Raw genomic sequence first — 19,475 nt, forward strand, 5'->3', positions numbered from 1 at the left:
CCAGCCACCTCCCTTTTATCGATTTCCAGTTTAATTCCACTGTGGTCTGAAAGTATGCATTGTATAATGTATTCTATTCTTTTAAATTTGTTAAGGTGTGTTTTATGGTCCAGAATGTGGTTTGTCATGGTGAATGTTCCATATGAGCTTGAGAAAAATGTGTATTCTGCTGTTGTTGGATGAAGTAGTCTATAGATGTCAATATATCCAGTTGATTGATAGTGTGGTTGAGTTCAACCTTGTCCTTAATGATTTTCTGGCTGCTTGGATCTCTCCATTTCTGATAGAGAGATATTAATGTTGCAATTATAATAGTGGATTCATCTATTTCTCCTTGAAGTTCTACCATTTTTTGTCTAATGTATTTTGATGTTCTGTTGTTAGGCACATACACATTAAGGATTGTTTTGTATTCTTAGAGTATTAACCCCTTATCATTATGTATTGCTCCTCTTTATTCATGATAAATTTCCTGTTCTGAAGTCGTATAGTCTGAAATTAATATAGCTACTCCTTTTTTCTTTTTTTAAAAATTTATTTATTTTGTTTATTTATTTTTTTGGCTGTGTTGGGTCTTCGTTGCTGCATGCGGGCTTTCTTTAGTTGCGGCGAGTGGGGGCTACTCTTCATTGTGGTGGCCAGGCTTCTCATTGCGGTGGCTTCTTGTTGTGGAGCACAGGCTCTAGGCACGTGGGCTTCAGTAGTTGTAGCATGCGGGCTCAGTAGTTGTGGCTCACAGGCTCTAGAGCACAGGCTCAGTAGTTGTGGTGCACGGGCTTAGTTGCTCCGTGGCATGTGGGATCTTCCTGGACCAAGGCTCGAACCTGTGTCCCCTTCATTGGCAGGCGGATTCCTAACCACTGCATCACCAGGGAAACCCATCTTTTCTTTTGATTAGTGTTAACATGGTATATATTTCTCTATCCCTTTAGTTTTAATCTGTATGTGTGTTTGTATTTAAACTGGGTTTGTTTTAGACAACATACAGTTGCATCTTGTTTTTTGATCCACTCTGACAATCTCTGTCTTTTAAGTGGCACATTTAGACCATTGATATTTAAAGTGATTATTCATATGGTTGGATTAATATTTACCATATTTCTTACTGTGCTCTATTTGTTGCTCTTGTTCTTTGCTCCTATTTTGTCTTCCACACTTTTTCTGCCTTTCATGGTTTTAATTGAGCATGTTATATAACTTCATCTTCTTGCCTTTCTTAGCATACCAACTACACTTCTTTTTCTTTATTAGTGGTTGCCTAGAGTTTGCAATATACATTTACAACTAATCCCACTGTCAAATAACATTTCATAGTTAGTATGAATACCTTATAATAACAAAACATTCCTAATTCCTCCATCTTGTCCCTCGTATCACTGCTGTCATTCATTTCACTTATACATAAGCATACATAAGCATATACACACACACACACACACACACACACACACATGCGTACATATGTATACATAATAGAATACCTTGTTGCTATTATTTTGAACAAATAGTTAACTGTTAGATCAATTAAGAATAAGAAAAATAAAAGTTTTAATTTTACCTCTATTTATTCCTTCTCCAATATGCTCTTCCTTTCTTTATGTAGATCCAAGTTTCTGACCTATGTTATTTTCCTTCTCTCTAAAGAACTTCTTTTAATAGGTCTACTGACAGCAAATTTCTTCAATTTTTGTTTGTCTGAAAAAGTTTTTGTTTCTCTTTCATTTTTGAAGAATAATTTCACAGGATACTATTCTGTTGGTAGGCTTTTTCTCTCAACACTTTAAATATTTCACTCTACTCTTCTTTCTTTGAGGAGAAGTCAGAAGTAATTCTTATTTTTGATCCTCTGTAGGTAAGGTGTTTTATTCCTCTGACTTCTTTCAAGGTTTTTTTTTTTTTATCTTTTGATATTTGAATGTGATATGCCTAGGTGTAGTTTTTTTGGCATTTGTCTTGCCTGACATTCTCTAAGCTTCCTGCATCTGTGGTTTGGTGTATGACATTAATTTGGGGGAAATTCTTAGTCATTATTGCCTCAAACATTGCTTCTCTTTCTTTCTCTCTTTCTTCTCCTTCTGGTATTGCCATTATATGTATGTTAAAACTTTTGTAGTTGTCCCACAGTTCTTAGATATTCCATTCTGGGGTTTTTTTCAGTCTTTTTTCTCTTCGTCTTTCAGTTTTAGAAGTTCTATTGTCATATCCTCAAGCTCAGTGATTCTTTCCTCAACTGAGTGCAATCTACTAATGAGCCTATCACAAGCACTCTTCATTTCTATTACAGTGTTTTTGATCTCTACCATTTCCTTCTGATTTTTCTTAGAATTTCCACCTCTCTGTTTACATTATCTATCTGTTCTTGCATGTTGTCTACTTTTCCCATTAAAGCCCGTAGCATACTAGTCATAGATTTAAAAATCCCTGGTCTGGTAATTCCAACATTTTTGCCATATCTGACTCTCATTCTGATGTTTGTTTCATTTCTTTAAACTGTATTTTTGCTTTTTAGTATGCCTTGTAATTTTCTGTTGAAAGGTGAATATGGTGTGCTGGGTAAAAGGAACTGTAGTAAATAGGCCTTTAGTAATGTATTGGTAAGGTGTAGGGGGAGGGGAAGCATACTATCGTCCTATGAATAGGGCTCAGTCTTGGTGAGTCTGTGCTCCTGAGCTGTAAACTTCACCAGTGCTTCTCAATCCCTCCCCATCTCCCCTGCCTTGGCTCCAACTGGATGGCTAGAGGGGGCTGGAGTTGAGGATTTCTCTTCCCCCAGGGTGGATAGGCTCTGATGAAACCCCATCAGGTTAACCTGTGGTAAAATTGTTTCTCCTGAGGGCAAGCCTTGTAGTAAGAACTGTATGCTCTGATGTGTTTCAGGATGGTTCCTTCTCCCCTCCCTCTGCTGGAATTTGCTGATATTCTCTGATTTTCTCTGTGAGGACCTGGTAGAGTTCTTGGAGGTAAAACTTACAAAAGTGTGGGTACCCCTCTATGACTGGGTCCCCATGGATTTCTTTTTTCTAACTCTTGGAGCTTTCCACACTGAGCCTCCAGCAATTTGTCAATTATAGTTCAAGTTTTCCTAACCCAGCACTGGTTTCCTCAGAGGTTTCTGCTCTGGTAAGTTGTAATTCTCTGTATTTACCTGTCTGTCCCTCTAATTTAGGGGGCAGCAGTTTGTCCTGTGACCTCATATCTCTGAGGGATCTAAGAAGAGTTGTTGATTTTTCAGTTTGTTTAGTTTTTTACTTACTAAGATGGACTTGTGACTTCTAAACTTCATACATGCTGGGACAGAAACTAGAAGTCTGCCTGAACTCTTAATAACCACCAGGCACCATGTTTTCCCACTAACTACTGGTTGACTTGAATTCTCTGTGTATAGTATCTTAGCTTGGGCTATACAGGAAGCAGAGTCTGGGTTAAAGTCTAATGTGCTATTATTTTAGTAAGGAGTTCAATCACAGGGAGCAAGAGGGAGGGCAAAAGGGAATGAGGAAGGAAGGAGAACCAATATGAAGATGTGTTATCAAACTGGCCACTGCCTGGTATTGAGCCTAATTGACTGTCCAATTTCAAGGGGCTCTTGAAGAGGCCATTTAAAGAATTACTTTTCAGAAGAGTCTATGGGGTAGAGGTGGGAGTAAATATTCATCTGCTGGCCGATTCTCCCATTCATCTCAGTTTTACTCCATGGTTTAACTCCTTTCCTCCACACTTTTGGGTTGTACATGTGTTGGCAAAAAAAAAAAAAAAAAAAAAGAGGTCCCATGGTATCTTAGTTTGCGTTCCTCTGAAAGCAGAGCCTAGATAAGGGCTTAGGGTTTATGTAATTTATTTGGACAGTGATCTCAGAAAGCAGGGGTGAGGAAGTTGGGAGAAAGGGAGGAGAAAAAAACAATATAGGAGTGCATTATTGCAGTCCCTGCTGTAAGCAATAGGAGCTCCAGCCTACCAGGAATTTTGAGAAATGTACAGAATGCCTCTCAGAATTATCCATCCATAAGATGGGAGGCTGGACCATTTACTCACTGTCTTCTAACTCCCATTTATTGAGAGTTGCCCCCTTGGGGCTGTAACTCTCTTCCCTTTCTGGGCAGTGCTTACATGTGGACTGAGAGTACTTCTGGGACTTTGGAAAAGTCTCCTAGCTTAAAAAAGCAGAGATTTGCACAGTCAGTGTGAGTTTGATCTTGAGTACAACTGCCCACCACAGAGTTGAGCCAAAGAGATGTGCCATGGATTATTAGTTGCCTTAGGGAACAGGGAAGCATTAGGGCAGATGGTCAGAAGAGTATTTCTTTTGTAGGATAGTGTGAGATTAGCCTTCCAGAATGGTGCTGACATGCTTATTTTGAGTGGCTCGCATTGTTTATATAGCCGGGGGCTCTGCTACAAACATTTGCCCAGGACTCCACACACCCTAGGGGGAGCCCTGCCTCTGTGAAGCAGGTTGGAATCATGCAAGCTGACGGCAGTGGCTGCAGCTGAAACAAAAGTAAGAACGAGAGGACTTACAGTGTCATTTAGGAGGTAACTGATATCCTTGGTTAGGTGCTTCTTCAGAAAAGTTTTTTTACAGAAGATTTTTAGAATCTATATTCCTCTATTACATACAGAATAACATTTGCAAATGTTTTATGAGTGAGTCAACATGTGGAATGGGTTGGAAAATGTGGCTGCAAATTCTTTTCACCCTGGTATGTATATTCCTTCCAATTCAGAGTTGGAGTCTATTTCTCCACCCTCTTGAATCCAGACTGGCAGGTAACTTTCTTCTTTTAGTTTATAAAGTCTCTAGATCAAGAGGAGCTATACTACTAGAGGTGGTCTTGTGACTCCCTTTGACCCATAAAATGAAGTGAAAGTGAAATTTTGCAAATTCTGGTCTTGAAGCTTCTGCTTTCACCCTCTCCACTGAGACCAGCATGGAAGGAGTCTAGCCAGTGTTTTCTACTGGAGAAGGAAAGGCAATGTGGGGGAGAAAATCAAGACACCCTAGCTGATGGCCAGCAACCACTCCCAAACGTGAGTTAGGCCATGTGGATCCTCCAGCCTGGCCACCTTTAGAGCTCAACAAACTCACATGAGTGAGTCCAGGCAAAAGCAGATAGGACTGCTCAGCCAAGCCACAGAATCATGAGAAATAACTAAATTATTGTTGTTTTAAGACATTAAGCTTTGGGTGGTTTGTTATGCAGCAACAGATACCTAATATAACATAACGAAAATACTAAAAGCCTTTGGAAGCATTTTTATGCTTCAGCTAAATAGATGACTAAATTAAATGATGTGTTAATAAAATTTGCAAATACTAATAAGGTTTCATGGTGAGCTTTGGAGAGTTCCTTTTCTGTATTTAACCAATGAAGAAAACACAAAGGAGGAGTTGCCGTTCCATGCTAGAAAGTAAGCTTATGAAAATTACACCTCAGTGAAATAAATAAAAGGGCAGATAGTATCTTAAATAGTCCATGTAACTACAGAGAACAATTTATATGTGTATGAATTCTTGGCTTCTAGGAAAAGAAGTAACTTAAAAGAAGTCACTTTAGTGACTGTCAGGATATGATTGAAAAGATGATGCAATTTTGTACTCTGGTCTAATTCTAAATGATTTTGTGGATCATAGCAGTTACTAACATTTACTGAAAAGGCTTGATGGAATGGAGCTCTGTTGGCTGAGTAGGGACTATGTTGTGCTCGTGGTGCTCCAAAAGTTTCAGAAGGTGGCAATGATCGGAAAGGGGAGGAGAAGCCCAAGAAAATAGATTCCTTATTTTTGGACTTTGCTTGAGTCTATCATGTCCAAAGAGCCAGAGATACCTCATTTCCTTCTAACCATAGAGAGGAAATATCACATCCTGCCTTTAAAATTTGTAGCAGCAGAAATTTGAGTTTTGTTACAAAATGGAAAAAGAGATCGGATAGATTTTCACAAATCACTGATTAAAAGAAATCCTTTTTGCATAGTACTGGGTACAGTAATACTGTCTCTTTGACCAAGTGATACATTGTCATACATAATCTACATATATAGATTATACAAATTGGTAGCTCATGGGCCAAGTCTATCTACCTTTGGGTGTATTTTGTTTAGCCTGCATTATGTATAAACATAGTGTGTTACAAAAACTGAGATGGCTTTTAAAAATCCAAGAGCTTTCACACAAAAATCCATACTTTCAGCATTTCTTGAAAATTGGATACTCTAACCACAGGTCTAAATTGAGGGATAGCACCCACCTCAGACAGATCCCATATTCTCCAGCCAGCAGGCTACACTGATTACCTTATCCGTCTGGTTGCTATAGGCAAGTGCCAGCATTTATAGACTCATTTCAAAGGGGCAAGCATCCTGGTAATCTGGACTTACTGACTATTTAAACAGCAGTAAGTGGTTTGATTTCCCACAAGTGGAAAATGATCATAAAAAGTCATTTACATATGAAATATCCATTTAAAGTCATTTCCACTACTAACAAAGCCCCAGTTCAGGCAGAGCGTTCATAGGTTTAGGTAAAATGTTTTAGGGAATGCTTCACAGCTGATAAAGACTTGCTCCCACTCTGACGAGAGGAAGAGAGGAAAGTCCAGAGTTACTTGGATTGAAAGAGGACCTATGTTTTATTTTTAGTATCCCCTGGGGAAAAAAGGCTGAGTCTGGGCAGAGAGAACCATAGACAGCTCCCCCTCAGAAGCACCAAAGACCTACAGACTTAGAGGGACCTGTTGAAAGGATATCATGTACCTCACAGGCAACCTGAGTGAATGGTGTTTGAGGACAGGATACTCCACTCTCCACCTTTTCCCCAATGCCTTGGCTTGGTAGAAGATCCTAGGACTTTGACAGAATGCATTTAAAAGGATCAGGGAACCCAAAGAGAGCTCATATTAAGTTTCCCACAATCTCAGTGAAATGGTGCTTTGAGTCAGAAATTACTATAAAAAATAGAGGATTTATTTATTTATTATTATTATTTTTTAAAATTTATTTATTTTTGCTGTGTTGGGTCTTCGTTTCTGTGCGAGGGCTTTCCTCTAGTTGCGGCGAGTGGGGGCCACTCTTCATCGCGGTGCATGGGCCTCTCACTATCGCAGCCTCTGTTGTTGCGGAGAACAGGCTCCAGACGCACAGGCTCAGTAGCTGTGGCTCACGGGCCCAGTTGCTTCGCGGCATGTGGGATTTTCCCAGACAAGGGCTCGAACCCGTGTCCCCTGCATTGGCAGGCAGATTCTCAACCACTGTGCCACCAGGGAAGACCTATTTATTTATTTAATTGAAGTATAGTGATTTAAAACGTTGTGTTAGTTTCTGTTGTACAGCAAAGTGATTCGGATATAAATATATATATATATTCTTTTCCATTATGGTTTATTACAGAATATTGAATCTAGTTCCCTGTTCTACACAATAGAACCTTCTTTTTTCTCCATCTTATATATAATACTTTGCATCTGCTAGTCTCAAACTCCCAATCCAACCCTCCCCTGCCCCCTGACTTACTTACTTCCCTTAGTATGATAATCTCTAGGTCCATCCATGTAGCTGCAAATGGCATTATCTCATTCTTTTTTATGGCTGAGTAATATTCCATTGTATATGTATGCCACATCTTCTTTATCCATTCATCTGTTGATGGACATTTAGGTTGTTTCCATGTCTTGGCTATTGTAAATAGTGCTGCTGTGAACATTGAGGTGCATGTATCTTTTTGAATTATAGTTTTTTCTGGATATATGCCCAGGAGTGGGATTGCTGGATCATATGGCAACTCTGTTGTTAGTTTTTTGAGGAATCTCCATATTGTTCTCCATAGTGGCTGCACCAATTTACATTACCACCAACAGTGTAGGTGGATTCCTTTTTTTCCACATTAGAGGTTTTTATTATTAATACACCTAGAATTGTGGACTGAGATCCATGTCCATTATATTGTCAAAGAAATACACTTATTTTAGGAAGGAAAATATATATTCCATTAAGTACAGTTAGTTTGTGTTTTCAAGGTATTGTGTTATTTTTGTTCCTTAACACTGTTTACAAAATACATCCTGTGATTCTGCACTTGATTATTACACTGAATATTAGAATCGTGATCCCTAGCGTTAATTGCCTTCACCTGTGTTTGGTCATTTGCTGCCAGCTGGGTCTTTGTTTTAAGAGCATCCTTATGTTTCTCCTTCACACCAGCCAGAAACGTTTCCAGCGCTATGAACAAGTAATGGCTCTTTAAATTACCACCATCCAGTCATCTTCCAAACAGGTTTTCTTCAAGAGTCAGCAAATGAACAGGACCTTCAAGGACTGCTCTCCAAATTAGTGGATCTTCTACTTTACATGGACTGAGTTCCCACTGGGAATTCCAGGTTTTTATTTCAGAGCATCAAGACACATTGTTGTTCATTCTTAAACCTTAGTTGAGAGTTCCAATGGAAATTCTATCAATATGACAACTGTATTCACTCATTTATTTAAAAAATATATGTTGAATAGCAACTATGTGCTTGCCATGCCATATAAGATCCAATAGCTGCTCTCTGGGAGCTAACAACCTTCTGGGTGAGAGATGAATATATGCGTGATTATAAAGGGACATGCAAGTGCTATGGTGAAAGTAGGCACAAGGCAGCAAAGGACAAAAATTGGTGGGTGGGTGGGAAGTCAGAGTACAAAGGAGGTCAAGAAGCATTTTGCTGGTGTAATATCCAAAGTATGTTTTGAAGTAAGGAGTTGGAATTATTTAAGAGAATAAACAAGGACCAAAACCTTGAATGCCATATTAGGAAATTTGGACTTTACCCAGAACTGAGTGTGGTTCCATGTGGCACCAGTAAAGAATTCTAACCAAGAAGGGGGCTTGATCTGATTTCTCTTTTAATTTATTTTATTTTATTTATTTATTTATTTATGGCTATGTTGGGTCTTCGTTTCTGTGCGAGGGCTTTCTCCAGTTACGGCAAGTGGGGGCCACTCTTCATCGCAGTGCGCGGGCCTCTCATTATCGCGGCCTCTCTTGTTGCAGAGCACAGGCTCCAGACACACAGGCTCAGTAATTGCGACTCATGGGCCTAGTTGCTCCGCGGCATGTGGGATCTTCCCAGACCAGGGCTCGAACCCGTGTCCCCTGCATTGGCAGGCAGATTCTCAACCACTGCGCCACCAGGGAAGCCTGATTTCCCTTTTAGAATTAGCACTTTTGTGATAGTGTGGAGGATGAATTAGGAGCATGGTAAAGCCAGGGGAAAAAGATACGTCTTAGGAGGCAGTTAAAATAACTTAGATAATAAATTATAAGAGCTAGAACTCAGGCACTAGAAGGAAGAATATATAGTGCCTGAGTTATATATATATATATACACACACACACACACACATATATATATGAGGTAGACTCAAAAGATATTAATAAGGAAGAGGATTTATGTTCTGAGGACTAGTTGTATGTATGGGGTGAAAAAAGGAAGGAGTCAAGGATGATTTCAAATTTTCTGCTTGGGTAATTGGTTGTATAATTGATCATTCACAATATTAATGAACAAGATGGAGGAACATCCCTTAGGAGACTGATGATTAATGAATCTTTGGACTTGTTGACTTTGTGGGGCCAGTGGAACAGTCACATAGAGATTCTAGTTAGCATTTGGATATATGGGTCTAGAGAACATGGAAAAGCTGGGCTGGAAATAAATATTTTGGGTCCTTGGCACATAAAGGATAGCTAAAACCTTGAGAATGAATGAGATGATCCAAGGAGTGTTTGTAAAGGGAAAAGAGAAGGGTACCAATTACAGATTTGTGGGGCACACTGACTGTTAAAGGATGGTCATTTGAAGAGGAGTGCGTAAAACACTTTTCTGAAAACAAGCAACTAGAAGAGCAAGAAGAAAACTAAGGGAAGGTGGAATTTGGGAGCAAATGGAAGAATGAATTGAGAGAGAGAGAAAGAGAAATTTCAGCTAGAACTAAGATTTCAAGGGCTAAATAGAGGTGTTGACTTATTTAGATTTTTTTTATTCCAATCCAATTAAAATAGATGAAAAATCCATTATGAAAAGAAGCATAGCAAATGCCAAAGAAGTTTGAAAGTGACCTATGAAAATAATTAGCAAAGCAATTAGTTTTATTTAATGGTTATAAAGTGAAGCAGAAGTGGGGGGAGGGATAAATTGGGAGACTGAGATTAACATACACACACTACTATATATATATATATATATATATATATATATATATATGGCCAAAAAGTTCGTTCGGGTTTTCTGTAAGTGGAAAATCCCGAACGAATTTTTTGGCCAACCCAATATAAAACAGATAATTAATAAGGACCTACTGTATAGCACAGGGAACTCTACTCAATACTCTGTAATGGCCTATATGGGAAAAGGATCTAAAAAAGAGTGGATATATGTTTATGAATAATTGATTCACTTTGCTTTACAACAGAAACTAACACAACATTGTAAATCAACTATACTCCAATAAAAAAATTTTTTAAAGTAAAACAAATGTGTAAACCATCCGCAAATGTGTTCAGATAATGTTTTTGTAAATATTAGGATATGAGTTCAAATATTTCTGAAGTAAATGTCTTATTAATCTTGTTATTGACAATTTCCATGGTTGCATCTGAAATTAAAATTAATGGAAAACTATTTAAAGTATTCTATGGGGACAACAAATTTTAGCGTTAGCACTATCCAGCATATCTGCTTCTGTAGTGGGAAGAAAGAGCAATTGTGAAATTTACCAATGCATTTACTAAAGCCAAGCATCACTTATTAGCTTGTTAAGGCTGCCATAACAAAATACTACAGACTGGGTGGCTTAAACAATATAAATTTATTTTCTCACAACTCTGGAGGCTAGAAGTCCAAGGTTAATATCAGCAGAGTTGACTTCTTCTGAACCTCTTTCCTTGGCTTGTAGATCACCATTTTCTCCCTATGTCTTCACATGGTCTTCCCTCTGTACACGTCTGTGTCCTAATCTCCCTTTTAGAAGAATACCAGTCATATTGGATTGGGGCTAACCCTAATGACCTCACTTTAACTTAGTTAACTCTTGAAATACCCTATCTCCAAATACCGCCACATTCTGAGGTACTGAGAGTTAGGACTTCAACATATGAATTTTGGGAGGACAGAATTCAGCCCATAGCAATCACAAAAACCAATCTGCTTCAAAATTTTAATTTCTATTTATTGACAGAAAAAATACTTTTCTTATATCATGTTTTGTATTTAATTTTAAGTTTTAGAATGTGTATATTTTATCATAGGCATATTTTTGATTATTAATAAAGTATGTAATCATGTATGGTAAAAGCACATTTCACTAATTCACTAGTGGATGCTATATAGTTGTTTTTTAAACCATGGAATGATTGTATGGGAGAGTAAAGACAGTCACAAATTCTTTGACACTCTTTCCATTGAGAGGTAAGGGTCTCAAGTCAATGTCCCCTTCCTTTGAATTTGGGAGGGCTCTCTGTCTGCTTTGACCGATATAAAATGACATAAGTGATGCTTTCTGAGGTGTCACCCTTAAGATACTGGCAGCTTCTACTCAGGTCTCTTGGTATCCTCCCTTTAGGAGCCCTGGGCTGTCATGTCAGAAGTCCACTGCCCTGAGACTGCCATGCTGGAGAGGCCATGTAAAGGTGATCTGGTCAACAGTCTTCCTTCAGGCATCCTTGTCAAAGCATAGATATGTGAGTGAACTCATCTGAGATTTTCCACTGACCAACTGAACACTACTAAGTGACCCCATATGGTAGGTGATGCTTGTAGAAATATTTTCTAAATTTGGTCTCTTGCAAATGAAAGCTAGCCAAATATATCAGTGTACCAGTAATTTCAATATATAGAGTTGGCTGGGAGTGTATCTAAGTTCAAATATGAAAATGCTCTGTGCAGACCAATAAACTAGATCTCACTTTGGTTGTCATAGTTGTCATGGAATAATTGTGAGTCTGAATCCAAGGCCAAAGATTCCCTTTTATACTTTGTCATTCTATACCCTAGTATCAGAAAAAAGAAAGTGAGCCTATGGCAGATAGAAAATACAAGGCACCCGTGGATGCAGAGGAGTCACCAAATGTCTTAAATTGGTGTTTAGAGATCCTCACATTTAACAGCCAATTTACTCACTTGTCTTTAACGTCTCTTAATTAATTAATTAATTAAAGACAAATGACCCAATTGAATATCAGAATAATGTAGTTTCATTTTAGAGTGTACATTTTTATTCCTAAAATAACAGTCTGAGAACGAGCAACAAGAACTGCAATAACCATTTTTACAACCATCTTTCCACCTATCCAATGGTGGTACATAAACTTGGAATTCGACAGTGATAGAGTTACCAGCTGTTATAGTTATGATTCCTATGATTAGAGCTTGTGCCTTTTCTTGGTGCCGCACACATATTAGTATTGATGCTTCACGTGGGCAGCAGGAGAATGCTGCAAGGGTAGATCACATGCTTTGCTTCCTTTGAGTAAGGTGGTGAGGAACGAATTGGCAGTAGGAATGTTTTGCCACGAATTTTGTGGATGGAAAAGAGAAGTAGAAATAGAAATGCATGAAAAATGTGTGGGGGTGACAATAAATAAAGGTGTAAACAAATTAAAATTTAAAAGTGGTGATTTCAGTTCTTTGGTAAATTGTTTATTTCTGTTGCATTATTTATTTTGGGGGGTTTTTCTCTTGCTCTTTCAATTAAGAGTAGTTCCTCTGCCTTTTCATTTTGCTTAACTTTCTCTGCCTTTATGAACTTAAGTGAAACAGTTACCTATTCTAGTCTTGAAGGGGTGTTCTTATGTGGGAGCATCCCTATACAGACTGCGTGTGCCCAGTGCCTTTGGTGGGAGAGCTAAATTTGATGTGGACACAAGTCACATCTTTCCTCAGGGTGTGCTGGCAGCTATCACTTTGGTAGGGGGTGGGGCTGGAGACAGAGGGGCTAGAACTGGCGCCAGATGTGAGGTGAGACTTCTCCCTGTTCGGTGGCCATCACTGCCCTACTGAGGGTGGGGTCTGAATCCCTAGTTGCTGAAGCAGAAGCCTTGAGGGTTGGGCCCAACCTGACCGTTCCCTTTAAGGGTATGTTTTTCCCTTTCTTTGCACTGGGACCCTTGCTCCAGAGGGGAGAGTGCTAAAGCAAGTGGGGCCCATGAACATATAGAGGTCTGATGTGCTGCCTGTGCAGGCATCTATAACTCTGCTCAGACACAGCCTCGGGTGTAAGTTCCCTTTGTCCTTCATAGCTGATCACTGCCCACAGCCTCTGCCACTGTTGCTCTGTTGTGGAACTACTCTGCAGGGCTGGCAGTGCCCACATGGACTTTCAGCGTGTTTTGGGAGGTGAGCTATGTTGGAGCTGCCATCATCAGATATCTGGGCTGCTTCTGGTTCACTGCTTGAGTAAGTGCCAACAATGGCCACCATCACCCCACCCAGGCTCTATCCCAGGACCAGGTTGCCTCTGTGTCCAACAGTTGAGTCTTTCCCATAGGTAATAAAAATTTTAACCGAGTTAGGGAAAAGAATTAATGTAAACACTTAAACAAGGAACTAGAAAATATAAAAAAAGACCTAATCAGAAATGATGAATTCAATAGTTAAATAAAAAGCACACTAGGGGACTTCCCTGGTGGCACAGTGGTTAAGAATCCACCTGCAAATGCAGGGGACATGGGTTTGAGCCCTGGTCCAGGAAGATCCCACATGCCGCGGAGCAACTAGGGCTGTGTGCCACAACTACTGATCCTGCACTCTGGAGCCTGTGAGCCACAACTACTGAGCACGCGTGCCACAGCTTCTGAGGCCTGCATGCCTAGAGCCTGTGCTCCGCAACGGGAGAGACCACCGCAGTGAGAAGCCCATGCACCACGATGAAGAGTGGCCCCCACTTGCTGCAACTAGAGAAAGTCCGCATGCAGCAATGAAGACCCAACACTGCCAAAAATAAATAAATGGATAAATTTATTTTTAAAAAAAACACACTAGAAGGAGTAAATAGCAGACTAAGTGATACAGAAGAATGCATAAGTGCTCTGGGAGATAGAATGATGGAAATCACCCAATTAGAACAGCAAAAAGAAAAACCAATTTTAAAAATTGAAAGCAATTTAAGAGATCTCTAGGTTAACATTAAGCATACCAACCTTTGCATTATAAGGGTCCCAGAAGGAGAAGAGAGAAAGAGAAGGGGATCAAAAATGTATTTGAGGAAATTATGGCTGAAAAATTCCCAAACCTGAAGACGGAAACAGATATCCAGGTACAGGAAGCACACAGGTTCCCAAACAAGAAGAACTCAAACAGACCCATACCAAGACACATCATAAGTAAAATGGCAAAAGTTACAAAGAGAATTCTAAAGGTAGCAAGAGAAAAACAGAGTCATATACGAGGGAATCCCCATAAGGCTATCAGCTGATTTCTCTGCAGAAACTTTGCAGGCCAGAAGGGAGTGGCATGATATATTCAAAGTTCTGAAAGGGAAAAACCTGCAACCTAAAATACTCTACCCAGCAAGATTATCATTTAGAATAGGAGAGATAAAGAACTTCTCCAACAAGCAAAAACTAAAAGAGTTCATCAATACTAAACCTACACTAAAAGAAATATGAAGGTTTTTCTCTAAGTGGAAAAGAAGAATCTATAGGAAAGGGAAAATCCCACTAGGAAGTGCATATATGTGGTAAGGGTTGAGGATCAATCACTTAAATAAGCCAGTCTGAAGATTAAAAGACAAAAAATTGTAAATCAACTATAACTACAATAAACAGTTAAAGGTTTAAAATGAAGACGTAAAATATAACATCAAAGACACAAAATGTGGGGAGGGGAGTAAAAAAATGTAGATCTTTTAGAGTTTGAACTTCAATGACCACCAGTTTAAAATAAGTAATATAGTTATAGGTCAACATGTATGAACAGCATGGTAACCACAAGTCAAAAACCTACAATAGGTTCACAAAAACTAAAAAGAAAGGAACACAAGCATACTACTAAAGAAAATTATCAAAGCACAAAAGAAGAAACAAAAAGAAGAAATGAACAGAGAACTACAAAGTCAATGGGAAAACAAGAAGTAAAATGGCAATAAGTACATACATATCAATAATTACTTTAAATGTCAATGGAGGGACCTCCCTGGTGACACAGTGGTTAGGAATCTGCCTGCCAATGCAGGGGACACGGGTTCGAGCCCTGGTCCAGGAAGATCCCATGTGCCACAACTACTGAGCCTGTGCTCTAGAGCCCGTGTGCCACAACTACTGAAGCCCACACACCTAGAGCTTGTGCTCTGCAACAGGAGATGCCACTGCAATAACAAGCTCTCACACCACAAGAAAGAGTACCCCTGCTCTCCGCAACTAGAGAAAGCCCGCATGCAGCAATGAAGACCCAATGCAGCCAAAAATAAAATAAATAAATAAATTTATTAAAAAACAAAGTCAATGGACTAAATGCTTCAATCTAAAGACAGTAAATGGCTAGTTGGATTAAAAAAACAAATAAACAAAAAAACCCCAAGACCCTTCTATATACTGCCTAAAAGAGACTCACTTCAGGGCAAAAGACAAACAGACTGAAAGTGAGGGGGTAGAAAAAGATATTTAATGCAAATGGAAACAACAATAAAAAAGGGTAGCAATACTCATATCAGAAAAAATAGGCTTTAAAACAAAAACTATAACAAAAGACAAAGAAAGGCATTACATAATGATAAAGGGATCAATACAAGAAGAGGATAGTATGCTCATTAACATATATGCACCCAATACAGGAACACCTAAATATGTAAAGCAAATACTAAGAGACATAAAAGGAGAAACTGACAATAATACAATAATAGTAGGGGACTTTAACACACCCTTACATCAATGAACAGATCATCCAGACAGGAAATCAATAAGGCAACAGTGATCTTAAATGACACAATAGACAGCAGGACTTAATAGATATCTACAGGACATTGTATCCCCAAATAGCAGAATATAAATTCTTTTCAGGTGCACATGGAATGTTCTCCAGGATAGATCACATGCTAGGCCATAAAACAAACCTCAACAAAATTAAGAGGATAGAAATTATATCAAGCATTTTTTCCAGCCACAACAGTATGAAACTAGAAATGAATTACAGAAAGAAAAATGGAAAAAGAACAAACATGTGGGGCTAAACAACATGCTACTAAAAAACCAATAGGTCAATAAAGAAATCAAAGAGGGAATCAGAAAATACCTCCAGATAAATGAAAATGGAAACACAACACTCTAAGATCGATGGGATGCAGCAAAAGCAGTTCTAAGAGGGAAGTTTACAGTAATACAGGGCTTTCTCAAGAAACAAGAAAAATCTCAAATAAACAGCCTAATCTACCACATAAAAGAATTAGAAAAAGAACAAACAAAGCCCAAAGGCAACAGAAGGAAGGAAATAAAAAGATCCAAGAGAAAATAAATAAAATAGAGATTAAAAATAGAAAAGATTGATGAAACCAAGAGGTGGTTTTTCTGAAAAGATAAATGAAATTGATAAACATTTAGCCAGGCTCACCAAGAAGAAAAGAGAGAGGACCCAAATAAACAAAATAACAAGAAATGAAAGGAGAAATAACAGTCAATATCACAGAAATACAAAAAAATCACAAGAGATTACTATGAACAGTTATGTGCTCCCAAATTGGACAGCCTAGAAAAAATTGACAAATTTCTAGAAATATACAACTTGCCAAGACTGAATAAAGAAGAAACAGATAATTTGAACAGATCAATCACTAGTAGTAAAATTGATTTTGTAACAACAACAACAAAAAAACTCCCAGCAAACAAAAGCCTAGGACCAGACAGCTTCACAGGGCAATTCTACCAAACATATAAAGAATTGATATTTATCCTTCTCAAACTATTCCAAAAAATTGAAGAGGGTGGAACACTCTATAATACAAGGGAATGCTAGCCACAAAAAAGAATAAAATTCTACCCTTTGCAACAATGTGGATAGACCTGGAGAATATTACACATAGTGAAATAACTCAGACAGAGAAAGATAAATTACTGTATGATATCACTTATATGTGGAATCTAAAAAATAATACAAATGAATGTACATAGCAAAACAGAAACAGACTCACAGATATAGAAAACAAACCAGTGGTTACCAGTGGGGAGAGGGAAGGGGGGAGGAACAAGTTAAGGGTATGGGATTAAGAGATACAAACTACTATGTATAAAATTGATAAGCAACTGGGATATATTGTATAGCACAGACAATTATAGCCATTGTCTTGAAACTGCTTTTAATGGAGTATAATCTGTGAAAATACTGAAGCACTATGCTGTACACCTGAAACATATAATATTCTAAATCAAATATACTTCAATTAGAAAAAATAAATAAAAGCGGCAATTTCAGATACTTGTATATCTATAAAGGAAATAAATTAGGTGGTATAACAGAATGACAGTTTCTTGTGATAGGATGGTTGGGGCAGGCCCTCAGAGGATATTCAGTTGTACAGGTAAGAACTGGAACTCTGTGGTTTCTACTGATGCTTCCCTAGTAAACTGGCAAATTCTTCCACACACGCATGGGCTTCAAAAATTTACCAATCCTTGACAGATTAATGGTTAGTTTTCATGGTGATATTAGTAACACACATTCCAAAAGTAACATAATTGCATGGTTTGCAGACTCTATTATTTTGTTTAAAATAATGAATTCCTGAAAAAATCAAATCAGGATAATGTGATAATTACTTTAAGTAAAAAAGAATAGTTAATATTTATAAGCATTTACTAAATGTCTAGCAGTGGAGTGAACACTCTATGTATTAATTTCATTTTTATAGTGGTTACCAAAATTGGTGCTAACACCAATGTTGTTCATGTTAAAAAAAGAAAATTCCAGACCAATATCACTGATGAATATAGATGCAAAAATCCTCAACAAAATACTAGCAAACAGAATCCAACAACACATTAAAAGGATCATACACCATGATCAAGTGGGATTTATCCCAGGGATGCAAGGATTCTTCAGTATACACAAATCAATCAATGTGATACACCAAATATAAACAAACTGAAGAATGAAAACCATATGATCATCTCAAAGGATGCAGAAAAAGCTTTTGACAAAATTCAACACCCATTTATATAAAAACTCTCCAGAAAGTGGGCATAGACAGAACCTACCTCAACACAATAAAGACCATATACGACAAACCCACAGCAAACGTCATTCTCAATGGTGAAAAACTGAAAGCATTTCCTCTAAGATCAGGAACAAGACAAGGATGTCCACTCTTGCCACTATTATTCAACATAGTTTTGGAAGTCCTAGCCATGGCAATCAGAGAAGAAAAAAAAATAGAAGGAATACAAATTGGAAAAGAAGAAGTAAAACTGTCACTGTTTGCAGATGGCATGATGCTATACATAGAGCATCCTAAAGATGTCACCAGAAAACTACTAGAGCTAATCAATGAATTTAGTAAAGTTGCAGGATACAAAATTAATGCACAGAAATCTCTTGCATTCCTATACACTAATGATGAAAAATCTGAAAGAGAAATGAAGGAAACACTCCCATTTACCATTGCAACAAAAAGAATAAAATACCTAGGAATAAACCTACCTAGGGAGACAAAAGACCTGTATGCAGAAAACTGTAAGACACTGATGAAAGAAATTAAAGATGATACCAACAGGTGGAGAGATATACCATGTTCTTGGATTGGAAGAATCAACATTGTGAAAATGACTATACTACCCAAAGCAATCTACAGATTCAATGCAATCCCTATCAAATTACCAATGGCATTTTTTACAAGAACTAGAACAAAAAATCTTAAAATGTGTATGGAGACACAAAAGACCCCAAATAGCCAAAGCAATCTTGAGGGAAAAAAACGGAGCTGGAGGAATCAGACTCCCTGACTTCAGACTATACTACAAAGCTACAGTAATCAAGACAATATGGTACTGGCACAAAAACAGAAATATAGATCAATGGAACAGGATAGAAAGCCCAGAGATAAACCCATGCGCCTATGGTTAACTAATCTATGACCAAGGAGGCAAGGATATACAATGGAGAAAAGACAGTCTCTTCAATAAGTGGTGCTGGAAAAAGCTACATGTAAAAGAATGAAATTAGAACACTCCCTAACACCATACACAAAAATAAACTCAAAATGGATTAGAAACCTAAATGTAAGACCGGACACTATAAAACTCTTAGAGGAAAACATAGAAAGAACACTCTTTGACATAAATCACAGCAAGATCTTTTTTGATCCACCTCCTAGAGTAATGGAAATAAAAACAAAAATAAACAGATGGGACCTAATGAAACTTAAAAGCTTTTGCAAAGTAAAGGAAACTACAAACATGACGAAAAGACAACCCTCAGAATGGGAGAAAATATTTGCAAACAAATCAACGGATAAAGGA

At 38.0% G+C, this 19,475-nt stretch overlaps 1 long non-coding RNA gene across 1 annotated transcript in view; it reads left to right on the top strand.

The window, feature by feature from the left end:
• Nucleotides 1–19,475, top strand: part of LOC309622568 — a 54,567-nt gene that overhangs the window by 23,466 nt on the left and 11,626 nt on the right. The window contains exons 1-2 of the long non-coding RNA XR_014240984.1: nt 1–5,028; nt 11,597–11,776. The exon at nt 1–5,028 is cut by the window's left edge and continues 23,466 nt beyond it. This is a non-coding gene — a long non-coding RNA (uncharacterized lncRNA). The remainder of the gene's footprint in view (nt 5,029–11,596; nt 11,777–19,475) is intronic.

Source organism: Balaenoptera borealis, assembly GCF_965194805.1.
Source record: "Balaenoptera borealis genome assembly, chromosome: 2".
Taxonomy (NCBI): Eukaryota; Metazoa; Chordata; class Mammalia; order Artiodactyla; family Balaenopteridae; genus Balaenoptera; species Balaenoptera borealis.